Genomic DNA, 12,108 nt, shown 5'->3' with positions numbered 1-12,108 from the left:
GGCTCTTGTAAAACGTTTTCTGCAATGGCCCCTAGACTTTGGAACAACTTACCTGAAGAGATCCTTTCTTATGCCTTCTTTGGAAGCCTTCAAGAGGACATTGAAGATGGATCTCTTTCGGTGGGTCTATCCAATGGATCTCCTCTAATCTGATTTTGAATATCTGAATACGATGATTCAATTCTTACGACTGTGAGCAATACTGTAACAACTCTTCCCTTTTTATTTCTGATTGAAGTATTTTGTATTGTCTATGTATTTTATGATGTTTTTATTGCTGTAATCCTGCTTCAATCCAAAGAGAGAAGCAGGAGATATAAATTAAAAAATTATTATTACTATTATTATTGTTATTATTATTATTATTATCATTATTATTATCAAGAAGATATCATCCAACCAGACCAAGACAGCCCTGCCCTGGATTCTTTACAAATTTACAATTCTGGAGGGGGGGTGTTATGTTTCCTGCATCTGCACTGCAGAAATAATGCAGTTTGACACCACTTTGAACGGTCATATTTGGGATGTATAGCTTATTTAGCCTTTTTTAAGGTCCCATAGCACTGAGATATGGCAGTTAAAGTGGTGTCAAGCTGCATTAATTCTACAGTGCAGATGCAGCTGAAGAAAGCAGTTGGATAGGTGAAAGTGAGGCTAAGAGCTGAGCTTGGATTTTGAGGTGAGTGGGGAGCTCATGGCCTTTTTTTTTTCATTTAACTTCCACCTGTGCTCAACTTGTATATTTTTAAATAAAGACGGGGAGGATAAAAATAATCCATGAGCTCAACAGGTATCTCCAAGGAAAACAAACTTTGAGTAAAATATTGTCTTCCTTCCCATAACCCTTCACTGCTCAGAGAAATGGGGCGCTCCCATAAATATCATTCTAGATTCCCTTTAGGGATAAACAATGGAAATAAGCACCCCTGTATACCGCATGCTGTATTTTGAGGTCCTCATATTTTCATATCTCATATCTGGAGATTGCATGTTTTTGAGAGATGACCTTTTAGGAACACTATGACAGGTTCCCAGGAAAAAAGAAATGTGTCCCCAAGGTATGTGGGCATCCAGGTAAATGAGACAGTCAAATATTTAGTGCTCCTTCCTTCCCCTAAGTAATCTACATTTCCTCTCAAAACATGAGACAGAGGATCTCTTTGCACCCAAAGCCGTCACCCAATCTCTCTGCCTATCCCTTGTTGTATTCCCAGTCAAGCTTCCCTGTTCCTCCATCTCAGGGATACCCTGATCCCATCACTGTTTGTGTCACACTAAAATGACAGCCATCCAGTGGGCATATACACCTGCATTCTGTGTGTGGTCTGAATCACCCTCAGACCTCTTCACTCTGAGCCACTCCAGCTTTCCTCAATTTCTCTTCAGACGGGTAACTGTAATCCCACTGCAGCCCCTAAAATGCCACTGTCCCATTTCCATATTTTCATTTTGGTTCCCTCTGTATACTGTGCCTGTCTGAATTGCTAGTGTGTTTGTGTGTGTGTGTGATTACACTCTGTGTTTTTTGAAACAAATACCTTCTGGAGTTCTCCTCAGTGAGTACTGTACAAACTGGTGCACATAGTCCAAAAGGTACCCAAGCGTCTTGCAAAGGCTAAGTAACCCAACAGTTGAAGTAATGCAGAGAGTTGGTGACAGCTGCCCCCTCCACACACCCCTGTTTTTTGGGTAACATCCTTTTGGAGTTGTTCAACTTCTCAGGAGCCAGGAGGAGAGTAAACAGCTAGATGATGTTGAGCGTTTCACAGAATATACAGAGGCAAATCCAGACACAAACAGAAATGTTTTCTTCCTTCTTAAGAGGCTGGGCTCTTTTCATTCCAGGACACAGTGCTGGAACACCTCCCCCTTTAAAAATGATATCTAGACCTCTTGTTGCATTAATCCAAATGGGAAAGGAATACAGAGTCTTTATGCTAGAACAGAAGTGTATTTGTAACCCTGTCTCTCTTTTTAAAAGCATTCCTGTTCGGTTTTCCAGAGCCAATAGTGAGCAAAAACACACAATATATCTGTGATTGGCAAGTTGTCTACAGGATGGTGAAATCTGAATGTCTCTGGGCCAAATGGCCTATCCAGTTTTCGTTAGCCTATCTCCCTTCCCTGCTGCCCAACAGGAGTTCAAGTGGATTGAAGATGCAGTTCTAGGAAGTCCCAGCCAGTAATAAATGAGGTTCTCTGTTGCAAAAGATCTTGGGTTTTTGCAGTAGTTTGAATGGACCCCTTCCTTGCTGACAAAAGGAATATATTTCTTGCCATTTCCTTACTAAAGCAAGCTGTTGTTAATATTAGTAGCAGCTGACATCCTGGAAAATAATCTGTTACAACAGGTGATAAGAGCTGCTGTTGCCACTTTGGTAAAGGAGACTTCCATTATGCCTGCTGGAAATGGCAAGAAGTATATTCAGGAAAAGGTTTTACTTAGAATTATTTCTTTCTTTGGAAGGTGGTCATATTTGTCTTTCAAGTGCCATCTTCCAGGCACTGGAATGGATAGCAAAGCTTAGAAAACTGAATGGCATGGCAAAGTTTGGGATCCTTCTAAAATTGCTTAAATGACCATCAGTGAAAAAGGTGACATCTGAACAATCTGTGAGTTATGTGGAGGTATGTTTTTTAATGCGTACCAGGCACCATTCCAATACAGAAGAAAGACATGCCAGTTTCATGTAAATATATTCCGGAGGAAGAGCCAGAGTGGCATCGTGATTTGAGCCTTGAACCTGGGCTCTGGTAGAGCAGGATTTGGATCCCTGCTGAGCCATGACTGATCTTGGGCACTCACACTCTCTCATCCTCAGAGGAAGGGAATGGAAAACCTCCTCGGAATACATCTTGTAAAGAAAACCCCAGGATAGGTTCACCGTAAGTGGAAGCTGCCTTGAAAGCGTATCATAAATGTTCTGCAGGGATTCACTGTAAATTACTTTTCACAAGGCACAATCCTTTTCTGGTCTGTAACTTGCATATTCTAACAGAGCAAGCAGGATCTGCTCTGCTGCATTGTTGCTTCTCCAGCAGCCTGAGATTTGTCCTCTTCATCAGGTCTTGAGACAGAATTGTAGTTCAGCTGTCACGTTGTACTTTGCCAACTAATGGGAGGTTAAGGTCCTAAACACACTGCAGAAACCATATGACTCAGTGCTAGGGAATCCTGGGAATTGTAATTGATTGTGGCACCAGAGCTCTCTGACAGAGAAGTCTAAATGTGTCACAAAACCACAGTTCCCAGAATCCCCAACATTGAGGAAGGGTAGTTAAAGCAGTCTGAAACTGGACTATTTCTGCTGTGAGTTTTGGACCTATGGTGTATACTGAGTAGCCTAAATACCCCAAAGGAACCAGATCCTGCCTGACCAGGCATTCCTGGTTAGTACTTGGATAGGAAACCACCAACAAATACCAAATACTATAGGTTATATTCCAAAGGAAGGAACTGGTCTAACCAGCTCTGAAAATTCCTTGACATCAGCACAATTAATGTACACATTGATGTGTGTGTGTGTGTACTCATTTTCCATACAGTTGTGAAAACCAATACTAAATGCTAAAGAAATACTAAATGCCAGGGAAATTCAGCTCCTCACAACAATTTGTGGAGTTTAGACTTGGTTAGAAGAAAATGAAATGGAAAGTTCTCCTGCTCAGATGAAATGAAATGTTGGTTGCTATTCTCAAGTGCACACAAATCCATGAGTACTCCCATTGACTCCAATGGCACATATCTGGCTACCATAAGACTTAACCTTGATGTGAACAGCACTATAACCAAACTTCCCATCTACTGGGACTTGGATTTGAATAAAGGCATGGAATAGGGAACTTTGGGACTGACCACCAAGCAAGATTTCATACCAAGACATAATCTCGCTTTCAATAATATGGCTGGCAACAGCAATAGAAAATATTGTGGCTGACAGCCCAATAGTGTGTCTGACAATAATAATCAGCAATTACAAACTGATCATAAAAGTACAAACTGCTTTTTGTAGTTTGCAGTGGGGGAAGAGGAAGATATCTGTCTCTGTCTGTCCTCAGCCCCATCTAGCTTCTTCAACCGCAAGAAATGTTCAAAGAATCCAAGCAAAAAAGGCCAAGGAGTCAATCATTAATTTTCAATCAGATTTATTTTTCTTGAAATGATATTCTTTACTGAACTGAATATGCCAACTAACCCCACAAAGTGACTCCTGCTCAGTGCCCAGGGGAAGGCGAAAAACCTCCAGGTTCTCAGGCCAATCCGCCCTGGAGGAAAATTCCTTCCCGACCCCAAAAGTGGCAGTCAGCACTCGCCTGGGCAAGCCATGAGCAAGAGCCATACACAAGGGACCCCTGATACTCCTTCTCCCCATTTATATACTATTTGTATTGCCTTCTTTAAATGATATTATTTACTGAACTGAATATGCCAACTAACCTCCCAAAGTGACTCCTGCTCAGTGCCCAGGGGAAGGCGAAAAACCTCCAGGATCTCAGGCCAATCCGCCCTGGAGGAAAATTCCTTCCCGACCCCAAAAGTGGCAGTCAGCACTAGCCTGGGCATGCCATGAGCAAGAGCCATACACACGTGCCCCCTGATACTCCTTATCCCCATTTATATATATTATTTACTGAACTGAGTATGCCAACTAACCTCCCAAAGTGACTCCTGCTCAGTGCCCAGGGGAAGGCGAAAAACCTCCAGGATCTCAGGCCAATCCGCCCTGGAGGAAAATTCCTTCCCGACCCCAAAAGTGGCAGTTAGCACTAGCCTGGGCAAGCCATGAGCAAGAGCCATACACAAGGGACCCCTGATACTCCTTCTCCCCATCCCTGCTTCTTCCCCATACCCCCATTGCTGTGCTGTAGCCCAAAGGAAAGCCTTGTAATATCTGTTGCTTTTCTCCATGGAAAAACAACCTGAATGGAAGCAGGGCACGAAGGTTGCAATACCTTTTTCGTGCCACCATGGACTGAACTAATAAAAAAGCCTGAGTAGAATCCTTCCTGCTATTGGCCTTTCCAATTTGTTCTTGAATAGTCATGACTGATTCTGCTTTTCTTTTTTCATTGCTCTTTGAAGCAAAGATCCTACACTGACTGGCAGAGCTTAAAGCTCCCACTGTGTTTTCCATCCCATTGCAGAAGGCAGCTTCCCAGCCCTGGAGCAAGGCCCATAACTATTTAGTGGCTAGGGCTGGATAAGCAGTGTGCAATTGCAATTCTGCACCCTGCATATATTCATGTTCTTTGGCTCTAGGAAGCTACTTTGTGTATTTTCACAATTTCTGAGAATGCTCAGAAATTCCTGATTATACTTCTAATTAAATTTCCTAGTTCCTTCTTTTGAAAAGAGGGTATCTTCCTTACACTATGAGTTCAGGGGGTTTCTACTGGAACCATTGCTTCCTTCCTTACTATACATATCATGCTGTAATTATTAGCATTTCCAAAAGCAGTAATTGCAGCAGGAAGTACTTGCAGAGGTGAGACATGCCTTATGCTTTCTTGTTCCCAAGCCTGTCCCCAAATCCAGAGTAACAGATGAAAGGAGTAACATCTCTGCAAAAAGAAACTGTTTAAACCTGTGGTAAGGACTGATTTGTAAAGACAAGAAAATGTGACAAAAGTAGCCGGGAAGTTGGTAAAAAGAGATCCAAAGAACCTACCTCTACGCTGGGCATCTTCCACATGTTGCTGTTCCTGAATTATGGGATTCTCAAATTCATGTTTCCCATTGCACAGAAGACATCCTGTTATGAGCTTGTTACATTTTGATCCAGTAGAAAAAACCCATTTCTTTCTGCTTTTCAACACTCCCTCTTTAAAGATGCAAAAGGTTAGTCTTTGTCAGCTCAGTCCCTGCAAAAAAAATCACTATATCATCAGCCAGAGAGAAATTCATGATCATTGTTTCAACATGTCATCTATGAAGGTTTGGGAGACTAAGGATCACTCACTGCAACAAAAGGTGCCTCTTTAGGCCCTACCTGCATTTCGGTGATATTCATTAAAGCAGAGCAATGCATTTTGTTCCTTACTTCATAGTAGATCCCCTTTTTGGTTGGTTGTTTCTTTGTTAACACTGTTGAAATCCATGCATTTTCTTTCAGCTTTTCAATTCACTGTTACATTCAGGAATTACTAGGATACAGTTCTTTTTAACTTGGAAAACCGCTGTCAAGTCTGCAAAGAAACTATAAGCCACTCAAGCGGACGTTTCAGTAAACCTAGTTTAAATAGTCCCACCAGCAAGAAAAAGGACCCAAGACTTACCTCCATGTTGGTAATACTCACGTCTATCTTCGTGAAAGATGTTACGTTCCTTATCTCACTTCAGCACTTTCACTCTGAATTTGTTGCTGTTCTAAGCTTGTGAGAAACAGTCAAACGAAGGCCTATCCTTCATTTTCCAATTCCAGTGAGTTTTTCCAGGCGGAAGGTATTCACTTGACTCGAGAAATACCATCGGTTCAAAGAGGCCAAGAGGAACAGGGAAATAGTCAAGCATCTGTTTCCTTTCCTACAAAGGGCCAACTCTGAAGTACTTACCTCTATGCTGGTGATAAGGACTTACCTCTGTTCTGATGTTAAGGGATTGTGGCTATTCTTTCATGAGCATTTAGAAGCATGCTATGTTTGCTTACCCACATCAGGTTTGGTCTTGTCTTGTTGTTTTATTTATATGAGTTGGTGAATTTCTTGCTCTGAAGCTTTCTATGCTGAAGATTTTTGATCCACAAGGCTTTCTATAAAAGTACAAAAGTGAACGTCATGTACAACTAATTTTATATTTCCAATTTTCAGTTTTGGAAAAGTGAAACGAAATGAACAAATCGATTCATAAACTTCACTGTTCTTGGTTAGAGATTGGAATAAATGGGGAGACAAACAGAAAAAGAGATAAAGTATTTGTTTTTTTGGCAATAAACACATCTACCTAAAAGTTGGTGATGTTTCTGCTTCTACTTTGTTTAGAGAAGAAGTCCTTGAAGAAGAAATGTTTCTTACCTCACATTAGATTTCTTCTTGTGTCTTTATTCTATGTAATTATCATTGTCCAATTCTATCATGAAAGAATGGCCCAACTGCAGATCTTTTTGCATTGTAGCATTACTTCCAAATGTGCAAAGAAATTACTGTAGAGGGAAATAAATGCTTAACCATCGCAGTGACATCTCCAGCGACTGGTCTTGAGTCGGCCAGCCTTCCAGCCAGCCATGGAAAATGATCTAAGAGCTCTCTCTGCAACAGAGGATACCATTTTAGGCCCTACCTTCACATGGCTGGTGTTTATGGGTAAGATGTTCATATTTCCCTATTCTTGAAGGAGTTCAGCCAGTGACATCCCTTACATCGCCAGAGACCTTTCTATTATTCCTTTGTAGTTTTCTTAATCCTACTAAAATCCATATATTTCTCTTTTTCTTCTCCTTTTAAAGAACTGATGGGTTACAAGTTAATTCTTTTTTTAACTTGGAAAATCTCTTTTAAACCTGAAAACAGATGGATAGATGATCAACCAAACATCGAAACATCATAGCTCATTGGTGTGGCCAGTCAACAGAAAAAGATCAATATCCAATGTATCTGATTTCTTCTAAATACAGGGCTTACCGCTTCTTTCTTAATCTTATCATTAATTCTGTCTCAATCTGATCAGAAACTAAAACATCTATACTTTCTCTAGTAGATCCCTGAATTTAAGGTCACCCTTTTGCTGTAGTTTGCTTCTTTTCTTCTGTTCCTGGAGGCTGAAGATATTATCCCAAATACAGGAATAAATAACATTTCCCAGCAGTCTCAGCTACATATTGAGACCCTGACAGAGCAGTTATGGGATAAAATTGAGCAACTGGAAACAGTTTGCATACTCCTTTAGCTCCTGGATTTCTCTATTCCAGTTTAAACATTGGATACTCAAATTAATGAAATATGCAACTCACTGCTGAATATACAAGTCATCCTTTTCTTCATTTTACAGAATGGATGGGTTTCCAAGTCTTTTTGAATTTGAAAAATTCCTTTTCAGATCTACAACATTCTGATTTACAAAACCTTGAAAGAAACCTATACCCCTCCCAGCTATTTTCCAGTGGTTAGTCTGAAGACTCTGTTAACCAAGACAAATAACAACGAATGATATTGTTTTTCTGGCTAGGAAATTTGGCAAAGGAGAAGTTAGACTCTGACAGTTGGAGAAACTGAAACACCCTCCTCACCTGTTGGACTCCTTAGTTCCAATCTCCTTCAGAATGGAAAACTGTTCTAGAATTGGAGATGCTTCTACTTCATAGTAGAAGCATCATAGATTTCATCAGAATCACCACATCTATGCAAGTGCCATCTTCAACATAATCTCTGGATGGTGTGTTTTTCTGAAACCTAAAAGGGTCTTTCTGCATGACAAATATTTTCATGTCTTTATAACAACCCAGTTTGGAGAACAGCTATCTGACAAGACTTCTGGCAGTTCTCTGTTAGAGTTTTAAACCACATCTCACAGATTTGCCATTTCTAGGACTTGAAAACTGTAGTACAGATACACCACTTTCTTAAAATCCTGACATGTCTTGGGAGAAAAGAGGTTAGAGATTCACTGGGATACTCATTGGAACTGAGTATCCTTAGATGTAAGTGTGTTCATGTGTGACTGCCAACACATGCCCATGTGTGTTTCTTATTGCAACATCATCACCAAAGAAGGCAGAAGCTGAAACGTTTGGTGCTTTGCAGAAAAATCTGTTTCTATCATTTGAAATTTGAAATTTAAAATCATGTTCATGAAATCAATTTGAATTTTATAATATCCTTGTGAGGATAGTATCCTAGTAAGAAGCAGGTTCTACCTGAAAACAGTGCTGGTTGTTGCTTTCCTAGGATCACATTGGGCTCAGAATAAAAACTGCCAAAATCATTAAGTTTCATTACTATAAGACATTTTTCACAGTTTACCTCTGATATTAGGATCAGATGTCAAAAAACTCATGGGATTAAGGTAGTGGAGCATGAATATACAGGAGGTGTGCATTTCACTCCTTGTTTCTGTTATGCGTCTTCAAAACAACTCCATCTATAGTGCCCCTATTTTAGGGTTTTCTTGGAAATATTTCTTCAGAGAAGGTTTGCCATGGCCTTCCTCTTAGAAGCTTATCGCACTCACAGCTTTCCCGTTCCATTCCGGTTAACAAAGCGGAGAGATCGTGAAACAGGATGAGGACTAACGCTACCGCATTAAGTGTTCTTACCCATATGTTAACGTGATTAGAATGATTGCTATCGCACACCGTTAAGGGAGAAGACAACCTGTTATGGATATCAGCAACAGCAAGGTCCCATCTGAAGCATGCCTGGTGGGGGGTTCCTTGGCTTTCCAACTATATACACATCTTATCAATCTACCCATCCAGCCATGATTTGCAAACTACACAGACCGCATTCTTTTATATACACCTGGGGGAAAGTGATTTTTGGTTGGCAAAAGTGGATTGACACAGAGCCTTGGGACAAAGTGAATCAAAGGAGGCTAATAAGAGTTGTCTGGCAAATTGATCTGCTTGGTGTAAAAGGAAAGGAATAATTGTTTACTATGCCATTTGAAAACAAAACAATTCACTAATAGTGCTGTCCCTCAGCAGACTTCTATTGTTCTCTAGTCGTAATTGCATAGGCAAGAGAAAAGAGTGCAGTGTAGTCCTATACAGACCGGCAGAAAGCACCGGCCTGTGGACGTCCTGATGCCGGACACCCTAACTGCGCCCCATGGCACCATTTTGGCATGCAGCTCTGGCGCCGCATCCACATGATGCAGCAATGAATGGGCATCATAAAGCTGTGCCGCCACAGCTATGGCGCCCCTTGGAAGGCGCAAAAGGAGCTGCTTTTTGCGTCTGCTTTCTGTGCTCTCCAGAAGCCGGATCAGGGCCATGGCACGAGATTGCCACGGCCCCGATCCAGCCAGGAAAGGGGCAGCTGCATGCCGTCCTTTAGGGGCAATCTGTATAGCCCCAGTGTTTCCAAGTCAGAAGCTCTCAAGCACCACCAACTCTCAGTCACTTGTAAGAAAGGAAAGGCAACCAGGAATTGGAATATTCTATCCGCAGTCATGAAGCAGAGAGGCAGGAAAAACCTGTCCATGTCTTCCAGCAAATCATTGTTCAAAGTGGTCCATTTTGTAGTTGATTTGTCCAGTTTAATTTTAACCCCCCACCCCAACTGACCGTACTCTCTCAATTCCCTTGGTCAACAAGTTTGTCATGACAACATGACATTCTGGACTCCTAGATTTGGTCTTAGCAGTGAACCAAGTCATTGCTACACATTTCATAGCCCTCCCGTTTTGCTCATTCAACCAGCCTGAAGCTGCCGCTGGGTTTTCTCTGACTTTACAAGTTTTTATGAAACACAATTCCCATTGTATTAGCCAGGGCATTTTCAAATGAATTGATACTTGGTGTCTATTCTCCCATTCAAAAGGTTCATAAGTGATATTTTTGACATTACATACAATCCTCCTGACATTCAAATTGTGTTGAAAGAGAATTTTTTTAAAAAGGAGGAAATCAATACAAAATTTCAAATACATTTAAACACTTGAATATCCTAGTAATTTTTATTATGCAGCCCATCAACATAAAATGATTCCGCCCACGGCACTCTACAGAGGCAGCCCTCACCAAGATCTCAAGCGATCTCTTGTGGGCCAAGGCAAACGGCCTCTACTCTATTCTCATTCGTCTTGATTTGTCTGCGGCCTTTGACACTGTTGATCACTGTCTCCTGGTTGATTTACTTTCTGACCTTGGGTTCTCCGACTCTGCTCTCGACTGGTTTAAATCTTACTTGTCAGATAGATCTTTTGCAGTGGTCACGGGTGGCCAGACTTCGTCCTCTGTTCCGCTATCTGTTGGAGTTCCCCAGGGCTCTGTCTTGGGTCCCCTTCTGTTCTCTCTATACACACTGTCCCTAGCTAAACTCATCAGTTCTTTTGGTTTCTCCTATCATCTGTACGCTGACGACACTCAGCTGTATCTCTCCACCCCTGACCTTTCAATGGGGTTTGAACAGCAAGTTTCTTCTTGTCTGACTGCCATCTCTCAGTGGATGCAGCTTCGGCGCTTGAAGCTCAACATGTCTAAGACTGAACTTCTTGTCTTTCCACCTAAACCCACCCTTCACTATTCCTTTTCTGTTTCTGTCGACGACACTTCTATTCAGCCGGTTCATCAAGCCTGCAGTCTTGGCTTCATTTTTGACTCTTCTCTGTCTTTTATTCCCCAGATCCAGGCCACCGCCAAGGCCTGTAGATTCTTTCTCCACAACATTGCCAAGATCCGTCCATTCCTCTCAGCCTCTACTGCCAAGACTCTGGTCCATGCCGTAGTGGTTTCGCAACTAGATTATTGTAACCTCCTTCTGACAGGGCTTCCTCTTCCATCCTTTAATCTCTGTCCAGCATTCAGCTGCCCGTATTGTCACATCCGCTCGCCGCTTTGACCATGTTTCTCCTCTTTTATCCTCCCTTCATTGGCTCCCCTTCCCCTTCCGCATCCGGTACAAGCTTTTGTTACTGACTTTCAAAGCCCTCCATGGATTGGCCCCTCCTTACTTATCTGACCTTCTTTCTCCTTACATTCCTACTCGCACCCTCTGCTCTGGTAGTCAAGGTCTCCTGTCACAGTGTAGGACTACCACTGCCCCCTCCCAAATTCATCCCTTCTCACTTACTGCCCCTTACTCCTGGAACCTTCTTCCCCCACATGCACACCTCATCACTTCTCTACCCAGTTTCAAAACTGAGTTAAAGACTATATTGTTTAGAGAAGCATTCCCAGAGGTGAGCCCCTCTCTGACCCAGGAAGCCTCCTTTTAACCATCCATTAAGAAGCCAAGCCCTTCCTCCAGTCCATCTGCCTTGGTCCAGGCCTTGGAGGTGGAGAAGAACTGCTGGACCTGATCCCATTCCCCACCACCACTCCCTTCTCCTTTTGTGTCATGTCTTCTAGGATTGTAAGCCTGAGGGCAGGGAACCGTCTGACTAAAAGATTGTATGTACAGCGCTGTGTAAATTTACAGCACTAGATAAATAAAGGTTAATAATAATAA

The sequence above is a fragment of the Sceloporus occidentalis genome, unplaced genomic scaffold (assembly GCF_023333645.1).
Source record: "Sceloporus occidentalis isolate IW3139 unplaced genomic scaffold, rSceOcc1.0.p SCAF_1, whole genome shotgun sequence".
Taxonomy (NCBI): Eukaryota; Metazoa; Chordata; class Lepidosauria; order Squamata; family Phrynosomatidae; genus Sceloporus; species Sceloporus occidentalis.
This window is presented reverse-complemented; position numbering follows the sequence as displayed.